This window comes from Hemiscyllium ocellatum, chromosome 6, assembly GCF_020745735.1.
Source record: "Hemiscyllium ocellatum isolate sHemOce1 chromosome 6, sHemOce1.pat.X.cur, whole genome shotgun sequence".
NCBI lineage: Eukaryota > Metazoa > Chordata > Chondrichthyes > Orectolobiformes > Hemiscylliidae > Hemiscyllium > Hemiscyllium ocellatum.
Genome location: NC_083406.1, coordinates 68,842,626 through 68,864,091, shown reverse-complemented (window position 1 = coordinate 68,864,091; position 21,466 = coordinate 68,842,626). Strand labels below are relative to the sequence as shown.

General features: G+C 41.3%; 1 long non-coding RNA gene across 1 annotated transcript in view; it reads left to right on the top strand.

Moving 5' to 3' along the window:
• The window catches only part of LOC132816736 (uncharacterized), a 57,886-nt gene that overhangs the window by 16,685 nt on the left and 19,735 nt on the right, over positions 1-21,466 (top strand). Inside the window, exon 2 of the long non-coding RNA XR_009644820.1 lies at positions 12,268-12,379. This is a non-coding gene — a long non-coding RNA (uncharacterized LOC132816736). The remainder of the gene's footprint in view (positions 1-12,267; positions 12,380-21,466) is intronic.

Genomic DNA, 21,466 nt, shown 5'->3' with positions numbered 1-21,466 from the left:
CTAGTTAGCTGAGTTCAGAAGAAGAGAAGCCATCTGAGCAGAAAGACAGATTTTAATTTGTAGAAGTCTCCAGACTGTGAAAGTTGAGTTAACAGAAGTCTCCAGCCTTGGGTGTTGGTAAAAATCTCTGTTCAAATTTAAAGCAAATACCCAGGCTATTAGAGCTGGAAAGAATTATCCAGGCCATCAGACCTAGAAAGAAATCTTAAGCTGCTTCAGCTATCCAAGGACAAGGACTGGAAAGTGTAACTTGAGTAATAAATTTAAATGTTAAGCTAGGAGTGATACTTCACTGGGATTCAGTGACTGTAAAGGATATTGTTGAGAAAAGGGCTAAAACTGTCTTTTTCGTATTTATGTTAGGATTTTTCGAATTTGTCTTTTTTAAAATAAATGTAGATTTTTATATAGATTTGATACTTAGATTTTATTTAGATTTTTTTCTTTTGCGCAATAAACCTGTGTTCTTTTGTTAAAATAACACTGACAGTCTCAAGTGAATAAATTCAGTCATTGGCCACTGTGGTATCCAAACTGCAAGAGTAAAACTTATGAACCATCAGACCAAGTTTCAATCAGAGGTCTAATTTGGCTACTATTGCCATCAGATGGGACCAGACCATTGGCAGTAGTAAACTTGAACCAGAAACACAGTTGACTGCTTGATAGGCAAAAGGTATATATTTGTCTCTTCTTTCCATTGTGATTTGTGAATTTTGGACATACCATTGTAGTTAATTCTCGAAAAGCCCCTGGTTTCCTATGGGGAAATAGAGCAGTGTAGCAGCCAGAACACCCAAAAGAACATGTTTCTTTTTAGTCCAAATGAATTTAACAAGTCTGTTAAAAAGTGCAGCAATGGTGTAATTATTCACCTGCTCCACGTAAGTGTAGTTATGCCGTCCCACTGATGTTACCAGGTCTCTGGGCTCAATGCTCCAGAGCATTAACAGACTGACTTTTGATGGCCCAGAATTTCAAAGGCTTTTGGTACTAATCTGCTTTCTGTATCAATGGTTCTATACTTCGAAGTACAAAACAGTAGGCTAATGAACAAAAAAACCTCTCTTATAATAGTCAACTAGCTTCAAACTTTGAATATACTTTCTCAAAATGTTTCCTCGACAATCACCAACAAACTGTCCAGTGTTCTAGTCAAGTTACAAGCTGAACACTGTGCCCAGTTCAGATGCTAAGGTTCACATTGCAGTACAGGAGGGAGTCCAAGAAAGAAACACAAGGCTTCATAATGTTAAAGATTGGATATATGCAAAAAGACGGAAGAAACGTAGATGATATTTGAAAGGTGATCTTACTGAGATATCAAGAACCTTTTAAGAAAATTGAAAATGTAAATCTGGCATTCTATATGAGCCAAAGGGAAAAGTTAGATGCAATGGATCAGATCAACCCCCCTCAAAACATATCAAGGAAATGCCTCGACTCTATTTTTTACCTTATTTAAAGGCAATTGTAAGGTGCTGTGTTCCAGATGTGATTCGATGGGTTGAACTACTCGACTTGAAGAAAAGTGGTGCATGTATGGAATGAACTGCCAGAGCAATTGCTGGATGCAGGTATAGTTACGATGTTTAAAGGACCTTTGGATAAGTTCATGAATAGAAATGGTTTAGAAGGATATGGGCCAAGGGTAGGAAGGTGGAATTAGTTTAGTTTGGGAACATGTTCAGCATAGACTGGTTGGACTGAAAGGTCTGTTTCCACACTGTATGACACTATGACTCTATTTTTACACCACTGTAAAAATACAAACAAAAATGAAGAATTAGCATAACTTTAACTCTGTTGAAATTCTTAACAAAATAATACATTATGTAACTGCAATCATTAACTGTTCCTAATAGCAGCATCCAATAAACACTCCCTTGGCAAAGGCAAATTCAGCAAAACAGATTTCCTTCCCTTGCTATCTCTTCAAGTCCAAGTGAAAGAACAGTGAATGAATGAATCCAACAGCAGTGAGAGAACGCAAGCTTTTGCAGTAGCAGAGAGAGAGCTGTATCTAGCAGCTTCGACTCCAAAACCCCAACTTCAACAACTGAAAGCAAAATTAGGGTATGCATGGTAGTGTGTGAGATGAGCTTGATCAAATCTGTATGAGCCTGACTCCACCTACACATGCCCCTTTTGTCTAAGTTTTTTTTAAAAATCCCAAAGCTATTTACTCTGCTTTCCATGGAGTAGACTCCTTGGCACCAGGTTTATAATACCCCCCTTCAAGAGAACCAGGACAGACAAGTCCCTCTTCAAGGAACATATTGTCACAAAGAAACAATTCAAAAATTCAAGCAAATAGAAAATAAGTAAATGACAAAAAACCCCAAATTCTTCTTTGGGTAAAGAATGATCAATACATGGAATAGATTTTCAGAATGGGACAATCCTGATCTTATTTATGAAAATATTTGATATTACATTGGATTATTTTGTAATCTCTCTACCAATCAGTGACTACTTACCATAAATTCAGCATGGTCTTCTCAGGCAGTATAAAAATATTGTTTGTGTTCAATACAAATTGTCCTGATGAATGCAAGACCAAAAGTTTTAAACATGTCTTTTTTCAGCAATATTTTATAATCCTACTTAATGCATCAATTTGGAACATTTTCAACATCCTGACACATCCATTAGTCTTAATTGTTAGAATTCCTTTCTGAAGTATCTAATTTGTTTCCAAATGTACCCTCAACCTGTTGCATCATTCCCTTCAATCTTTAGGATAAGCACTACACACTACCATCACAAATGCGTGCATACCATATCCTTGCTGGGTTTGCAATGCCCTAATAATTGTTTCAACTAGTCTTAAAAGTTGTATAACCAGAAAATTTTCATGTATTTATACAGACACTCATTCCCAAATACATTAGCAGGCTGTTAGTTGTGAGTTATGTTAAAACGTAAGCAAACAATATCAAATATTTTTTGAGGCTTCTTTGGCCCATTAATTATGGACAACTTTAAACATTGTTATGTCTTATAGTTAGATTTATTAAGAACAATCAATGTTTGAAGTCAAGTTGCTGAAATATGCATACCCAGTCTGGCCGCAAAATTTGCTGAAAGTGCTAGAAATATGAGAGCTGATCTTATCTGACTGTATTCTTGATGAATTTGCAAATGTTTGTCCTGGTATGAACGCTCTTCAGAAATGCCTTCACCTCTAAAGCTCCAAACGCTAACTGGAAAGAAGTTTCAACATAATGCTCCAAAACAAATATGATAAAGTTATTTGAAGTGCAGTGGAGTTGTGGCTGTCCCAGGATATTTTTGTTTCATCAATTCTATGTCATGTAGTCAGTAGTAGAATTTTATGCTGTTCAGAAAAAGTTAATGTAAAGCCCAAACCTTAATAATTCTACAAGCTAATGAGCTGGCAATCTCACGATCCATCTCCTTTCACAACAAAGCCTTTCTATTTTTCCTACTTAAGTCTTAATTAGGAAATCTTTGCAATTGCCTTGAATTTTGGCTAGTAGTTAGTGTGATGAAGATGAATATGCTACATCTTGAGGCAATTTGAATATACATTGCTCATTGCTTCGAAATTCAGTGACAGTATTGTTACATATATTGAACTGATTTCTCAACTGTATTTATAGTGTTGAATATTTATTTTTGTAGTTTGTGTTCTAAAATAATTTTGATTATTACTCATTTTTGCAAAGTTCAGCTTTCCAAGTGCTCTCTGCCATGCAATAAAAGGAATTCCTTTAGAGCACGTGCAAGAAATTGTCCAACTTGACAAGTAGACCATCCAACCAGGACTACCTTTAGCTTCCTCTGTAGCATAAAGGGAAAGCACATGTTGGGTCAGTTCCTGGGTATGACCTAAAGATCTGATTTTATCTGATTGTATCTATTAATACCTGAGCCTCCAACAATCCCGGAGTTGGTTCGGCCTGCATCACGTACTTGCCAGTTTCAACAGTTCCACCATGTCCTCCGTGTCAGCCAGGCACCTAACAATCTCATCTGTCATTCCTGATGCTTGTGCTATAAAATCCTCCTGAATACACTAGAAATGTAACATAAGATGTGAACACACAGTCAGCCTGATGATCATGAAGCATCGCTAGCATCAGGCCTTACAAATATGAAGAGAAAATACTTGTAATGTTAAACAAATGAGCATTTACAGTATTTACATGGAATGCACCCTGTGGTTTGCATGAAGTGAGAAATCCTTTGCCTGTCTGCTATTTTTTTCCCCCAAAGACACCCGTTGCTCCAGCTGCCAATTCTCACAGTTGCCATCTATTACCGGAGGTCCCAGTACAGCTCCTTGAGCTCCCCTGCTCAGTGCCCTTGCTCACCATCACCATTTGCTACTGGAGATCCAATTATACAAACATTTGGAACATTTTATTATTCTAATCTTGAAAAAGGTTGAGAGATCCTTCATAAGAGCTGTGAGGAAGCTGAGTACCATTTATTTAAATGCAAGAGTGGGAATTGTTTTGTCAAACCATGATTGAAGTAGAAGACTTGCTGTGAAGCTGCAAAAAAGAAGCTTTCATTTTACGTGAAAATGTTAAAAATCCTGTACTTCAGCTACAAAATGGATGAAAACCTTCCAGCGTGGCAACAAAGAGCAATTGTTGTTACTACGGATAAAGTCTTCTAAACTAGCTGTTATAATCCCATCTGGTAATACTGGACATGTCAGGTTCCAGAGTGAACCCTGTCTTGACATACCATAAGTTTTACTTACACTATTTTTTTAACAAATATGATCAGTCACTCAATATACTCACAATGGTTGTCAATGTACTTTTATCAAAATAATATCTACATTTGTTATAAAAAAAAGGAAAATGTAAACCAACTATATCATACTATGAAGACTATTTGACCATGACTTATTACAAATATAAGAAAGAAAGTTTCAACACTTTAACTCAAACTTCAGAGCAGGACCACTCTGTCTCCATTTTAGAGTTAAAAATCACACAACACCAGGTTATAGTCCAACAGGTTTATTTGGAAGCACTAGCTTTCGGAGCGCTGCTCCTTCATCAGGATCATAAGATGTAGAATTTATAGCAAAAAGATTACTGTGTCATACAACTGAAACATTATATCGAACAAACCTTCCCTTAAGTAAAAAGTGAGGTCTGCAGATGCTGGAGATCAGAGCTGAAAATGTGTTGCTGATTAAAGCACAGCAGGTTAGGCAGCATCCTAGGAACAGGAAATTCAACGTTTCGGGCCAGAGCCCTTCATCAGGACCTTCCCTTAAGCCAGTCAGGACATTTCCCCCCTCCTTGACCTTTTGAAGACTGATAAAACTAACTGCACCGTTGCTGTCTGATTAAACTGGCCTACACTGTAACCTTGTGGATGGTTCTGTCTTTCTTCCTTTGTCATAGGACACCTTCTTGGTAGGCAACTGCCCAATTGCGACTTACAGAGGGTAGTGATTTGAACAGGGTATTTATTATCATGCAGGAGAATTTTGATATGGCATATCCCAGCATCAAAACTACATGGTGAATAGACAGGCCAGGGCTTTATTTGTGAGACTACCATAAAGATTGATCTTGTACTTTATAGGACTGGAGGAATCCTATTGCATATAATTGACCAGTAAATGGAGGCATTTGACAAATCGTAGTTGAGAAGCCATTGGGAGATTTTTCAATTAATACCTTGAAAAAAGGGAGTTCATTTGATTGCTCCATTACAATAGTAGATTCAAGCACTGGATGGAGCTTGTTAAGCTGTGTAAAGAAATGTTTTGATGCACCTTCAGAAACTCATTAAACTCACAACTTGAGTGATGCCCAGTCAACCTAGATTATCCTGGGAGGGGTCTTAGAAATTTGAACAACAGATTAAGCTAGCTTACTAATGCTGCTACTGTGCAGTAGATCTACTAACAAGATTTTGTTGTCAAGCTGAAAAGCCAGTTGACAAACAATTCTTAGATTTATGCATCAAAAGTGACCATGATAGAAAGGTGCCAGAAGGATTAGATCTACACATTATTGGACCATGAAAGAGTCAATGGTGTCATGAAATGCAAAAGCAGTATAATAATTATGAAGAGAAAATCTCCAGAAGAATTGAGAATGTCAGACTAATTTCATGCTTTGTGAATGTCATTAAAATTTAAAATAGAACTCTAAAATTGCATTGTTTGTGCATTTGATACATTTGCTTGTTGGGTCATTTGCATTTAAAAATTTGGAGGTAACATTGTGGTTTATTATATGTTACAATGAGAAAGTAAGTGAATTAGACTTAAAGAGATTGATGATGATCAAATAATAACATTCACAGATAACAAATGCAAATTGGATGTCTATGTGTTTTTCCAGTTTCTGCTGTTGCTATTACCATTTAAACATGTCAGAAAAATCACAGCATGTGCATTATCATTCACACAAAGTTGTAACACGAGTATAAGACAATAGAACACACCTTTGTTTTGAAATTTCTTAAATGTGCATCATTGCAATTCAGTACCAGCATTTTATTACATACGAGTTCCCCAATTGGCCATATTTTATTTGTGGCAGTGGTTATTATTATGTATCTCAGTTTTACCCCCACATGTTTCAATGTTGCACAACAGGGTTATTGTCTATTGTGCCAAGTGTGGCAACTTTCAGATTAGTTAGAGCTTGCGACATATTCCACCCTTTCTTTGATGACACATTGCCGGAGATACACCATAAGAATAGGTAAAACTCATTCGATCAATTATGTGGCAACAGTATCGGTGTAAAGCTGTTTCTGTAGCAAATTAAGCACTGAAATGTACTCCTTTTTAACTGTAATTTTATTAATTTTTCCACAACAAAACCATTAATTTATCATAATTGTGATTATCATACATTAATGATTAGGTGGAACTGAAATGTGTTCCACCACCTAGTGGTTGAAAACTGTAATTGTGCAGTGTTTAATTATGAAAGCACCTTTCAAAGTTTCTCATAACTTTTTTTTTACTCCATCCTTTTTTAAGATTCTCTGACTATTGCCCTGTCCTAAAATTGCTTTCTACCATCATGGTTCATCATTCACTCAGGGGAATTGAATATTGCTTCATGATCTCATATTGTTGACACTCCTTTACTTTCTGCAACAGCTGTGCTTCTGTTGATTGAAACTGGTCCTGCCACTTTTTCTTGCCCTACAGCATCAAGTCAGATTCAGAAGTGCTCCATTAAAAGACTGCTTAAGAATCCTCTAACTATTCAGAATTCGGTGATTGATTAACATTAAGGCACAGGATTTGGAAATTTTTAAAATTACAATATTCAATTTGACTTTCAGCTTGCTTATGCCATCTAAATTTTTATAATTGGGATATAATTGACCAGATTAATGGCCATCATCTTTGTGTGATGGATTGTAACACATAATATTCATATAATTTATTTCCAGTTGGGTTAATTTCAGGCACAAGAAATCTCTGCTCAACAGGTAACAGTTTCCTTTTGACTTTTAAGTTAAATCAACCTGTTTCATTGTTAATGAAACATGAAGGACAGGAGTTGACCATTAAGCACTTTGAGTAAAAAATGAGGTCTGCAGATGCTGGAGATCACAGCTGAAAATGTGTTGCTGGTCAAAGCACAGCAGGCCAGGCAGCATCTCAGGAATAGAGAATTCGACGTTTCGAGCAAAAGCCCTTCATCCCTTCATCATTAAGCACTTTGAACCTACTCCACCATTCAATTCTACTACCTAGAAGGGTTAAGGTCACCAGATACATATGAATATTACCTGCTGCAAGTTTCCCTTCATGTCACACACAATTTTGACTTGAAACTCTATTACTATTCCTTCACTGCCACTGGATCAAAATCCTAGAAGTTGCTTCTTAACAGTACTAGAGGTATATCTACACCACATGGATTGCAGTGGATCAAGAAGCCAGCTCATACACTAACCCCTCCTGAAAGGCAATTAAGTTGGGCATAAATTGCTATCCTAATCAGTGACAATCACATTCCCTGAACAAATATAAAAAAATTAGACTAACATTTCAAATCCATTTTTCTTGGTTTGTTGAATATACCTTGAATTCTGAACATCGATATAGTTATTTCAGTCTTGAATGCTCCAAGTAACCAAAGACCTTTTGGGGAGACAGACTGCAGATTTGCACTGATTTTTGTGTGAAACAAACATGATCAAATTTGGTGTGTAGCAAAGTCACTAATACAGAGATCCCAAAGAAACGCAACTCATGTCATCCATTAATTCAGAGAAATTCCTTATTTCTACTTTCTTTACTGTCATGATTTGGAGACGCCAGTGTTGGACTGGGGTGTACAAAGTTAAAAATCTCACAACACCAGGTTGTAGTCCAACAGGTTTATTTGGAAGCACTGCTCCTTCACCAGGTGGCTGTGGAGAATAAGATGGTAAGGCAGAATTTATAGCAAAAGTTTACAGTGTGATGTAACTGAAGTTATATATTGAAAAAGACCTGGATTGTTTGTTAAGTCTCTTATCTAATGTATTGAAGACACCTTCAATATATTATCTGGGCCGACATGACACCAATTGTTAAAGTTCACTTGAGAATGTAACTTGTAAAAAAAAGTTTTGCAATTTACATATGAAAGAACTAAAACCAACATGGTCATTCTAAAAGATGAGACACTTAACAAACAATCCAGGTCTTTTTCAATATATAATTTCAGTTACATGACACTGTAAATTTTTGCTATAAATTCTGTGTCTTACGATCTTATACTCCACAATCATCTGATGAAGGAGCAGCGCTCCGAAAACTAGTGCTTCCAAATAAACCTGTTGGACTATAACCTGGTGTTGTATGATTTTTAACTTTCTTTACTGTGACCTATATCAAAAGGTTGTGCAGAGTTCAATGGGCTTTCACATGAATTGTATTAAATAGGGATATATGATGATAGAGATGTCTGGAAGAGAATGAATATTGTAGTCTACTCTGTCTTGTATGCCTGAAGGTCTGCCAAGCTTTCAGCCCTTCCTCTTGGATGTGTGTACTTTGCCATGGTTGAGAATGGGGATGCTTATGGATTCTTCTCCTCCCTTCAGTTGCTTGTCTGCTACCAAGCTCACATAGATATGTTAAAGCTCCTGAGGTCTCCTATTACCAATTATGTTACTTGGTTTTGTGCAAGGTCTAGTGCCAATTGTTGATTAGATGAGAGACAGTCCTGTGTTGTATCTTCTCTAGTTTGGTGGCTCAATTTAAAGTATGTCTGATGCTGCTGGTCAGATGTTGACTGAGAGCAGCGTATCGCTTGCCTGATTTTAGAAGAGACTACTAACTTTCTTACCTTGAACACTGATTGGAACGCAATAGTGTAATGTTTCCTTTTCTTGTCTGGCATTCAATGTATTTTATTCATACATTGATCAAAATCATAAAACAAAGGTCAATGTACCAAAAGGAATAGAGCTGAAATAAATACATTCTCACACTAGATGAAGATTAATGTTTGATGAAAATTTCATTGTTTTGAAATGAAAGAGTTCATTTTAGTTATTTTCTTTAAACTTGTACCCCTTTCCAATCTTGTCTTGAATTCAGTGAAATTGAGAGATTTTGTAATGTAGAGATTGCCCTGCCAGTTTTCTTTATACTATAAATGCATTAAAACATACAATTCTTCTGCTTAACACTACTTAATAGAGTGGCTCAGCATTTAAGGTTCTGAGTCATTGTGCCATCAGATTGTTTCTTGTGAGATGATTAGATTTAGTGACCAAAGATAACTCAGAACTGGGAGCCATTATGTCATAATTGATTTGCCAGCAAGGAATGACTTAATGCTTTATCCAGCTTATTGTTGTCTACTATTTTGCTGCTACATTTTCCACCACCCCTGACTGATAATGGCATGTTGCTGATTTGTTTTCCACCTGGAGTAGCTGTCAATTCTATTGGAAGTAACATGTTTTGTTGCAGTGCTTTATATAGACGAAAAATTTCAAAACAAAGTGTGCAGATATCATCATTTCACCATGGAGGTAACTCAGAATTCTGTTGATGAGTCAATTATTTATCATACCCCATGCTCCATGTAATTTTCATATTTGTTACAGATTGTAAGCCATTCCACTTAGAACATAAAACTCTCCATTATTACCTTGTAAAGTTAAAAGCTAGCTAAAAAAAAGTCATCAAGCTAAGGTTTACTTGGCAGTCAAGAAATTAACTTAAAATTCAGTAGATCTAAATTCTTAATGACTACAGTTGTTAAACAAAACAGTGTCACCTGGAGTTGGAGTCAAAATGTCTGATAATTAGATTTCCAACTATTAAAGGAGTCAGGAGAGATATTGTTAGCTTTTTTTGTTACAGATAAAGAGCCAGACCGTAAAAGATAAAGGTTAATCAAATGTTTTATTCCTCTACCAAGATAAAGAAATTGGCTGCTTGCCTGTATGATAAGGTGCATAATAAAATAAAATATATAGTGTGCTAAGTGACATTTGGCAATAAATATGAAGATATTATTCATGACATCATATTGTTGCATATCATGACCCAGAAATTCTTTGAGAATCATGCAAGGCTCAGAATACATTTCCTGTGGTTGAAAGTGCAGACACTGACCCTACAGGTCTTATTTTAATTTGAGACTACCAACAAAGAAGAACACAAGGGTGGATTGCTGTTGGTGTTCCAATGGCTTTCAGGTAAATAGATCCAGATTCAGGTTTGGAGCCAGGATTCAAAACTGGGTAAAAACAGAAAGAACGACAGATGCTGTAAATCAGAACCAAAAACAGAAATTGCTGGAAAAGTTCAGCAGGTCTGGCAGTGTCTGTGAAGAGAAATCAAAGTTAATGTTTTGGGTCTGGTGACCCTTGCCATTCTGAAGAAGAGTCACCGGACCTGAAACATTAATTTTGATTTCTCTTTACAGATGCTGCTAGACCTGCTGAGCTTTCTTCTTTAGAATGGCAAAGGTCACCAGATCTAAAACATTAATTTTGATTTCTCTTTACAGATGCTGCCAAACCTGCTGAGCTTTTCCATCAACTTCTATTTTTTTGTTTACAAAACCGGGTAACTAGATCAGATCAGAGCCAGGGTTCAGAACCAGTATGAGACCAGGTACTGGAACCAGGAGCCAATGCCAATCATTCCACCTCTAATCTGACTGGCCAGTCTTTTCTTCCTATTATTTTTGTAACTGAGAAATGAAAGTGCTCAAAAAAAACATTTTTAAATAATGTTCCTCTGACTTTTCTCCAGAGTTGTTTGCTGAAAAACCCAGGAGATTAATCTTTAATTGCTGAATGTATGAACATATCTCTTGGGATTTGGGAACAAGGCTCTACTGAGTGTCAATTGGTTGCTATGTTAACATAATATAACAGCGATTATGTTTTATTGGCTGGGAAACATGGTGGAATGGCCTATGATAGCTAAAAACACTTACAAACAAATTTTTTTTTAATAGTTTACTGAACAAAAAATGTTTTTCTTTTTGTAAATTCCCACATGTTAATCACTAACTTCATCATGACATCTTAGCTTTTCAAGCACTAGCCCAAATATATCCACTTCAGAGGATTCAATTTGTGAGACAGGCTAAATTTCAGGATGATCAGAAATTAATAAGTCTTGCAGTGGGGTAAGTGATAATCCCAGCTGTCAACATCTGGACAAAGGAGAAACAGCTGCCACTGTTAAATATCTCTGGGCTCAAATCTTAGGGTCCAAACTTCAAAAGAGCATTGTTTTGCTGTCCAAGCAGAGGGGACAATTTCCTCTCTTATTGAAAGTATTGGATAAGTTTGAGGATTGCATGATATGCATAATAAAGCAGGTATGACAGACTAAAAGTGATGAATTTAGCCAGATAGATTATTGATAGAACACCACATCAGGAGAAAGCTCTAAGAAAGTTTGGCAGATATAGATTCTTAATATTGCTGATAAAAGAATGATAAATTTCCAAGTCTTAAAAATGAAAGATGGCCCAATTTCAAATGGGTGCTATTTTGTCACAAAGAAGGAAATAAAGAACTGTGGGATTCCTTGGCTCCCTGGCCCTTTAAAAAGGATACCAGGCTTGAACGTATTCTTTGCCAAGAGTGGACCCAAGTTTTGAATGTATGTTGCTTCTTGCAAGTATACATGAGTCACATTATGAGCTCAACTGATTATCTTAAATTGGCTGTTAGTGTAGCTGTTAGGATACTTGGAATTGTTCAGTAAGTGCTGTCTATCACAGAATTATATCTCTAACAGTTGAAATTTTGTTTTGAGTTTTGCAGTTATGGGGCCGGTTGAATATTGTCTGTATTCTGCCTATCACGAACAACAAAAGGAACACGCTGTTTGATTCAGTCAGCCAATTGTTGGAAAATATGGCATATAAAATTCAAGGTAAAAGTCACATTATGATATTTTTAGAAACTGTTTGCATTCATGATTCCAAAATTCTACACATGCAAAATCAGTTTAATTCTCCATCGATGTATTTTTGGATGAGATTGGAACAGTTTCAATGGACACCATCTGTGAGAATCAAAGCAAGGACTGGAAGCATAGAGTCCAGTGCAGCACCAATACTTATAACAAATGAGCATAAGTGTAAGTCATAGCATCATACACAAATTGAGTATTTACTTGTTTCAGAGGATATGGCTTTGCTGGACAAGGAAGCATCTGCTCAGCTGTCTTTCCAAATCTGAATGGTAAGAAGGCCATCAGGAAAAAATAAGGAAAACTCATGAACAGACCTCATTGTCCCACCTTTCAGGGAAAGGAATTCTCTTGCATCAACAGGATGTGGAAAAAATGCAAGAAAGATTTATTATTTTCAGTAATATTTTGCCTTTAAAATCCATGGTACAGACACATATGCAAACCTTGGAATGTTAGTGACTTAAATGATGCATTAAATGTCTGCCTTGCAAAGCTTTAATCCAGTATGCAAATTTGTTGATGTGAACACTTTAACGATGTGTGCAGTGCAGATTGATTTGCTGTAATCCACATCTTGCTGATGCAGCAGAATTCTATTTTTTGAAGGTGGGGACAATGAGGTGCTTTCGTATTTTAATCCCTGTGCCTTTAATGTCCGCTGACATCGTATCATTTACTTATTTAAGACTTGTTTATTCAAAAATCAACTTTTGTTGTGAATCAGTGATGAGTAGAAAAAAGTTTTACAATCAATCATTTAAAAAAATACTAAAACTTTGGAAATTTGGAAGGAAAACTGGACATTAAACTAAGCACTGTTTAATAGCGTAAGTTTGATAAAAATTATGAATATCTTGCAAAATTAATTCTTGAGCCCTAATTAACTATGTTACTCAGATAGCTAAGATGGTTGTATTCTGGAGATATTTAAGAACAGATTTTTGATTTATCTTATAGAATCCCTGCAGTGTGGAAGCAGGCCATTCAGCCCATCAGGTCCACATCAATACTCTGAAGAGCATCCCACCCAGACGTACCCCCTCTAACTCTATTTCCATAAACCTGCATTTCCCAGGGTTAATCCACCTAACTGCAAATCTTTGGACACAATCGGCAATTTAGCATAGCCAGTCCACCTACTCTGCACGTCTTTGGACTGTGGGAGGAAACTGGAGCATCCAGAGGAAACCTATGCAGACAGAGGGGAATGTGAAATTTCCACACAGACAGTCGCTAATTTGATTTATTTACTGTTGTCACATATACTTAAGTACATGTGTTTTGCATGTAGTACAGGTAGATCATAACATAGAAGGACATACACATCCTCGTTTACATTTGTTTAAACAGAGTGAGGCATACAAGATGTGAATAATGTTGTCCTTCTTATGTGTTGAACTTCAGAATACATAACTTGTTACCTGCAAAAAAAATCTCACAGTGGCAGGTAACCTTGGACTCCAAAAACCCCTCTGAATTAAGATGTAAAACACAAGGATTTAAGAATTGTCCAGCTCCATATCTAATCTGCAAAAAACTAATGACTATTAAACTTTGAACACTGAAATCATAAAGACCCTCATCTAGTAGTCAATATACTATTCAACTCTTTTCTAGACAATTTTTATGTTTTTATTGGAATGAATGATTGTAAAACTTTCTTCTACTCACCCTTATTCACAATGAACATTGAATTTTGAATAAAGTTAAAAATCACACAACGCTAGGTTATAGTCCAACAGGTTTATTTGTAACTACAAGCTTCTGGACCACTGCTCCTTCTTCAGCTAGCTAGTAGGGCAGGATGATATGACACAGAATTTATAGTAAAAGATCAAAGTGTCATATGATTGATATGAAGTATTGAACAAACTTAGATTGCTGTTAAGTCTTTAATGGGGACGCAGGTTTCGAGTGATTAGTATGTAAAGCTCAGAACTTCTTTCAAGTCCTGAGATAACTTAAGACTTTATATAAAAAAGACATCTCAGCTCAAATACTGCATTAAAGATATGAGTTTTGAGTCTGTCTGCATCCCAACCTTGAGTCAGACTGGTTCTACTTCCAAAGTAGGAATTTATAAAATGTCATATGAACTGACTGCCTACAGATTGTGTGCCTTTTGAGCAAAATAGAATGCAAATACAAATCTGCAAGTGCACATTCACCCCATCGACTTATCTGTGTGTGTGCATGCATCTGTGTGTGTGTGTATGCTTAATCAAATGTGTGCATGAAAGTGATGGAGTAGATACCTGTGACAGGGTATGCATGTGTGTGGGTGTGTGTATGAAAGAGGGTCTGTGTGTGTGATAGTGTGTAAGAGTGTGCCTGCATGAGTGTGTACAGTATAGTGGAGTCACCTATAGTGTAATATGAATCCACGATCCCGGTTGTGGCCATTCTCATGGGCACCAAATTTGGCTGCCAGCCTCTGCTCGGTGACTCTGAATTGTTGTGAATCCTAACAGTGGCTCAGTGGTTAGCACTGCTGCCTCACAGCACCAGGGACTCAGGTTCGATTCCGGCCTCAGGCAACTGTCTGTGTGGAGTTTGCACATTCTCCCCGTGTCTGCGTGGGTTTCCTCCAGGTGCTCTGGTTTCCTCCCACAGTCCAAAGTTGTGCAGGTGAGGTGAATTGGCCGTTCTAAATTGCCCATAGTGTTAGGTGCATTAGTCAGAGGGAAATGGGTCTGAGTGGGTTACTCTTCGGAGGGTCGGTGTGGACTTGTTGAGCCAAAGGGCCTGTTTCCACATTGTAGGGAATCTAATCTAATTTAATCTAATCTAAAATCCACCTTAGAGGACAGTCACCCGAATATCCGAGGCTGAATGTCCTTGACCGTTGAAATGTTCCCTGACTGGAAGGGAATATCTCTGTCTGGTGATTGTTGTACAGTGTCCATTCATCCATTGTTGTTGTATCTGCTTGGTTTCGCTAATATGCCATGCCTCAGGGCATCCTTGCCTGTAGGGAATGAGATAGACACTGTTGGCCATGTCACATGAGTACCTGCCGTGCACACTGTAGGTGGTGTTCCCAAGTGTAATGGTATGTCGACACTCTGACACATCTTGCAGTGATTGCCATGACAGTGTTATGTGGTGTTGTGGTTGACGTTATCCTGAAGGCTGGGCAGTTTGCTGCGAACAATCGTCTGTTTAATGTTTAGCAATTTGATTAGATTAGATTCCCTACAGTGTGGAAACAGGCCCTTTGGCCCAACAAGTCCACAACGAACCTCTGAAGATTAACCCACCCTGACCCATTGCCCAACCCTATATTTACCCCTGACTACTGCAACTAACACAAAGACAATTTAGCATGGCCAATTCACCTGACTTGCACATTTTTGGATTGTGGGAGGAAACTGGATCACCCAGAGGACACCCATGCAGACATGGGGAGAATGTGCAAACTCCACACAGACAGTCGCCTGAGGTGGGAATTTAACCCAGGTCCCAGGCACTGTGAGACAGCGTGCTAACCACTGCACCACTGTGCCGCCTCCACTCCTTGCCTTGATTAAAGGAGAAGATCTTGGTAAGCTGCTCATCCTCACTGATAATGTGTCGCAGGCTGCGAAGAACGGGACGTAGTTTCTCTGCTTCCAGGAAGTACTGGACAACGAAGGGTACCCTACCAGTTGTATCCCGTGTCTGTCTCCTGAGGAGGTCATTGCAGTTTCTCACTGTGGTATGTCAGAACTGGAATTCAATAAGTTGAGCATCGTATCCTGTTCTTATGAGGGTGTCCTTCAGCTCCTTCAGGTGTCCATTGCATTCCTCCTCATCTGAACAGTTCCTGGGTATGTGTAGGGCTTGTCCTTTGGGGATGGCTGTTTTAATATGTTTACAGTGGAAGCTAGACAAGTGGAGCATCATGAGGTTGTCCGTGGGCTTGCAGTAGAGTGAGGTACTGAGGTGCAAATGTGTTGCTGGTCAAAGCACAGCAGGTTAGGCAGCATCTCAGGAATAGAGAATTCGACGTTTCGAGCATAAGCCCTTCATCAGGAATAAGAGAGAGAGAGCCAAGCAGGCTGAGATAAAAGGTAGGGAGGAGGGACTAGGGGGAGGGGCGATGGAGGTGGGATAGGTGGAAGGAGGTCAAGGTGAGGGTGATAGGCCGGAGTGGGGTGGGGGCGGAGAGGTCAGGAAGAGGATTGCAGGTTAGGCGGGCGGTGCTGAGTTGAGGGAACCGACTGAGACAAGGTGGGGGGAGGGGAAATGAGGAAGCTGGAGAAATCTGAATTCATACCTTGTGGTTGGAGGGTTCCCAGGCGGAAGATGAGGCGCTCCTCCTCCAGCCGTCGTGTAGTTGTGTTCTGCCGGTGGAGGAGTCCAAGGACCTGCATGTCCTCGGTGGAGTGGGAGGGGGAGTTAAAGTGTTGAGCCACGGGGTGATTGGGTTGGTTGGTTCGGGCGGCCCAGAGGTGTTCTCTGAAGCGTTCCGCAAGTAAGCGGCCTGTCTCACCAATATAGAGGAGGCCACATCGGGTGCAGCGGATGCAATAGATGATGTGTGTGGAGGTACAGGTGAACTTGTGGCGGATATGGAAGGATCCCTTGGGGCCTTGGAGGGAAGCGAGTGTGGAGGTGTGGGCGCAAGTTTTACATTTCCTGCGGTTGCAGGGGAAGGTGCCGGGGGTGGAGGTTGGGTTGGTGGGGGGTGTGGATCTGACAAGGGAGTCACGAAGGGAGTGGTCCTTGCGGAACGCTGATAGGGGAGGGGAGGGAAATATATCCTTGGTGGTGGGGTCCGTTTGGAGGTGGCGGAAATGGCGGCGGATAATACGTTGTATGCGCAGGTTGGTGGGGTGGTAGGTGAGAACCAGTGGGGTTCTGTCTTGGTGGCGGTTGGAGGAGCGGGGCTCAAGGGCGGAGGAGCAGGAAGTGGAGGAGATGCGGTGGAGGGCATCGTCGATCACGTCTGGGGGGAATCTGCGGTCCTTGAAGAAGGAGGCCATCTGGGCTGTGCGGTGTTGGAATTGGTCCTCCTGGGAGCAGATGCGGCGGAGACGAAGGAATTGGGAATATGGGATGGCGTTTTTACAGGGGGCAGGGTGGGAGGAGGTGTAGTCCAGGTAGCTGTGGGAGTCAGTCGGTTTATAATAGATGTCTGTGTTGAGTCGGTCGCCCGAGATAGAAATGGAAAGGTCTAGGAAGGGGAGGGAGGAGTCTGAGACAGTCCAGGTGAATTTCAGGTCGGGATGGAAGGTGTTAGTAAAGTTAATGAACTGTTCAACCTCCTCGTGGGAGCACGAGGCAGCGCCGATACAGTCATCGATGTAGCGGAGGAAAAGGTGGGGGGTGGTGCCAGTGTAGTTGCGGAAGATGGACTGTTACACATATCCTACGAAGAGGCAGGCATAGCTGGGGCCCATGCGGGTGCCCATGGCAACTCCTTTAGTTTGGAGGAAGTGGGAGGATTGAAAAGAGAAGTTATTCAGGGTGAGGACCAGTTCAGTCAGTCGAAGGAGGGTGTCAGTGGAAGGGTACTGGTTGGTGCGGCGGGAAAGGAAGAAGCGGAGGGCTTTGAGTCCTTCGTGATGGGGGATGGAGGTGTACAGGGACTGGATGTCCATAGTGAAAATAAGGCGTTGGGGACCGGGGAAGCGAAAATCCTGGAGGAGGTGGAGGGCGTGGGTGGTGTCCCGAACGTAGGTGGGGAGTTCTTGGACTAAAGGGGACAGGACCGTGTCGAGGTATTGGGAGATGAGTTCGGTGGGGCAGGAGCAGGCTGAGACAATGGGTCGGCCGGGGCAGGCAGGTTTGTGGATTTTGGGCAGGAGGTAGAAACGGGCGGTGCGGGGTTGTGGGACTATGAGGTTGGAGGCGGTGGATGGGAGATCCCCTGAGGTGATGAGGTCCTGGATGGTCTGGGAGATGATGGTTTGGTGGTGGGAGGTGGGGTCGTGGTCAAGGGGGCGATAAGAGGAGGCGTCCGCGAGCTGGCGTTTGGCTTCAGCGGTGTACAGGTCAGTGCGCCAAACTACCACCGCGCCTCCCTTGTTGGGAGATGATGGTTTGGTGGTGGGAGGTGGGGTCGTGGTCAAGGGGGCGATAAGAGGAGGCGTCTTTGGTGGTGGGAGGTGGGGTCGTGGTCAAGGGGGCGATAAGAGGAGGCGTCAAGCCCGCAGACCTCCGCTCCAATCCCAACCTCACCATCAAACCCGCAGACCTCCGCTCCAATCCCAACCTCACCATCAAACCCGCAGACCTCCGCTCCAATCCCAACCTCACCATCAAACCCGCAGACCTCCGCTCCAATCCCAACCTCACCATCAAACCCGCAGAAAAAAACGCCATCCCATATTCCCAATTCCTTCGTCTCCGCCGCATCTGCTCCCAGGAGGACCAATTCCAACACCGCACAGCCCAGATGGCCTCCTTCTTCAAGGACCGCAGATTCCCCCCAGACGTGATCGATGATGCCTTCCACCGCATCTCCTCCACTTCCTGCTCCTCCGCCCTTGAGCCCCGCTCCTCCAACCGCCACCAAGACAGAACCCCACTGGTTCTCACCTACCACCCCACCAACCTGCGCATACAACGTATTATCCGCCGCCATTTCCGCCACCTCCAAACGGACCCCACCACCAAGGATATATTTCCCTCCCCTCCCCTATCAGCGTTCCGCAAGGACCACTCCCTTCGTGACTCCCTTGTCAGATCCACACCCCCCACCAACCCAACCTCCACCCCCGGCACCTTCCCCTGCAACCGCAGGAAATGTAAAACTTGCGCCCACACCTCCACACTCGCTTCCCTCCAAGGCCCCAAGGGATCCTTCCATATCCGCCACAAGTTCACCTGTACCTCCACACACATCATCTATTGCATCCGCTGCACCCGATGTGGCCTCCTCTATATTGGTGAGACAGGCCGCTTACTTGCGGAACGCTTCAGAGAACACCTCTGGGCCGCCCGAACCAACCAACCCAATCACCCCGTGGCTCAACACTTTAACTCCCCCTCCCACTCCACCGAGGACATGCAGGTCCTTGGACTCCTCCACCGGCAGAACACAACTACACGACGGCTGGAGGAGGAGCGCCTCATCTTCCGCCTGGGAACCCTCCAACCACAAGGTATGAATTCAGATTTCTCCAGCTTCCTCATTTCCCCTCCCCCCACCTTGTCTCAGTCGGTTCCCTCAACTCAGCACCGCCCTCCTAACCTGCAATCCTCTTCCTGACCTCTCCGCCCCCACCCCACTCCGGCCTATCACCCTCACCTTGACCTCCTTCCACCTATCCCACCTCCATCGCCCCTCCCCCTAGTCCCTCCTCCCTACCTTTTATCTCAGCCTGCTTGGCTCTCTCTCTCTTATTCCTGATGAAGGGCTTATGCTCGAAACGTCGAATTCTCTATTCCTGAGATGCTGCCTAACCTGCTGTGCTTTGACCAGCAACACATTTGCAGCTGTGATCTCCAGCATCTGCAGACCTCATTTTTTACTTGAGGTACTGAGGTGCCTGTCCTTGATGGAGATGTGTGTGTCCAAGAACGCAACTGATTCTAAAGAGTAGTCTTTGGTAAGTCTGATGGTGGAATGAAACTTGTTGATATCATTATGTAGTTGTTTCAGTGAATCCTTGCCATGGGTCCAGAGGAAGAAAATGTTGTCTATGTACCTTGTATATAGTGTTGGTCGGAGGTCTTGTGCAGCAAAGAAGTCTTGTTCTAACTTGTGCATGAAAATGTTGGCATGTTGGGGTGCACATTTAGTCCCCATGTCTGTTCCATGTGTCTGAATAAAGAACTGGTTGTCAAAGGTGAAGACCTTGTGGTCGAGGATGAAGCGGATGTGTTGTAGAATGGTGTCTGGAGATTGGCAGTACTGAGTACTGAGGCTGTTGAAGCAATGTCGTTTAAAGTGGGGAATGCTGGTGTAGAGTGTCGAGACGTCCATTGAAATGAGGAATGTTCCTAACAGAACAGCAGATAGACAGACAAAGGAGTGAAGAATGATCTGGTTAGGAGGGTGAATAGCTGTTAATGGGAACTGTTAGTAGGTGGTGAGTAATAGCAGACTATGTGATAACGTGGGTGAATAAGATTCCTGAGGTACTGACAAGGGGAAGTAGCAGTGGCAACATAGAGCTTAAAACCTCAGTTCTCTCTTAGAATGTATGAATTTTTTTGTCCACCACCACCATTCTGCTGCTCAGATAGTCTGCCTATATAGCTGCACCCATGTTAAGCTGGTGGAGTCCAAAGACAACCCTTCTGAAGCTAGAGTTCTCTAAAGTCACGCTGTGAGGCTATTTCCCCCAGTAAGAATATGCAGCCTTCCACCTATCACACTGTAGCCAGGGGGATAACACTGCATAGGAACACCAGGAATGGCAGGCAAAGGCACTTGGAAGGTAGCCAAGGGTGATTGTTTGACTTTTGTGTGGGATTTGGATAGCTGACTAAAGTTGGTTTGGAATGTTTGTTTTTCTCTGCCTTTTGTTTCAGCACTGTGTCCAAGAGACCACTGTGAAAGATGGTAAGGTGTGAGACGATTGTTGGATGAGCACTTACATTGCATTCATAGATACCGCGACAGGATGAAATGATTGCAGACATCCTGGCCATCAAGGGAAAGTGCTTCCTTTCCACTTTTTCAGCTGCTTATTGCATACTTTCTGGCAAGGTACATTAGATGTAACCAATACTAAAAAATCATTGTGCACACCCTGGTGATGGTTCTTATGGGGCAGAGGTAGTGTCTGTACTTCCGAGCCGGGAGAACTGGGTTCAAACCCCACCTGCTCCAGTCTTGTGTAATACCATCGCTGAACAGGTTGAGTAGGAAATATAAACACATTTGTAATCACTGAGGGGACTCCTCCAAAAATGGCTAGGCAGTTGGAGCATTGATGAAAAACCATAATGATCTTCTCAGTGACATTTAATATGGGAGCATGTCGCTCATTGAATGCACATTAACAGCTATTCACATGATATGGAGGTGTTGCTGTTGGACTGGGGGACAAAATTAAGAATCACACAACAGCAAGTTATAGTCCAACAGGTTTTTTTGGAAGTTCAAGC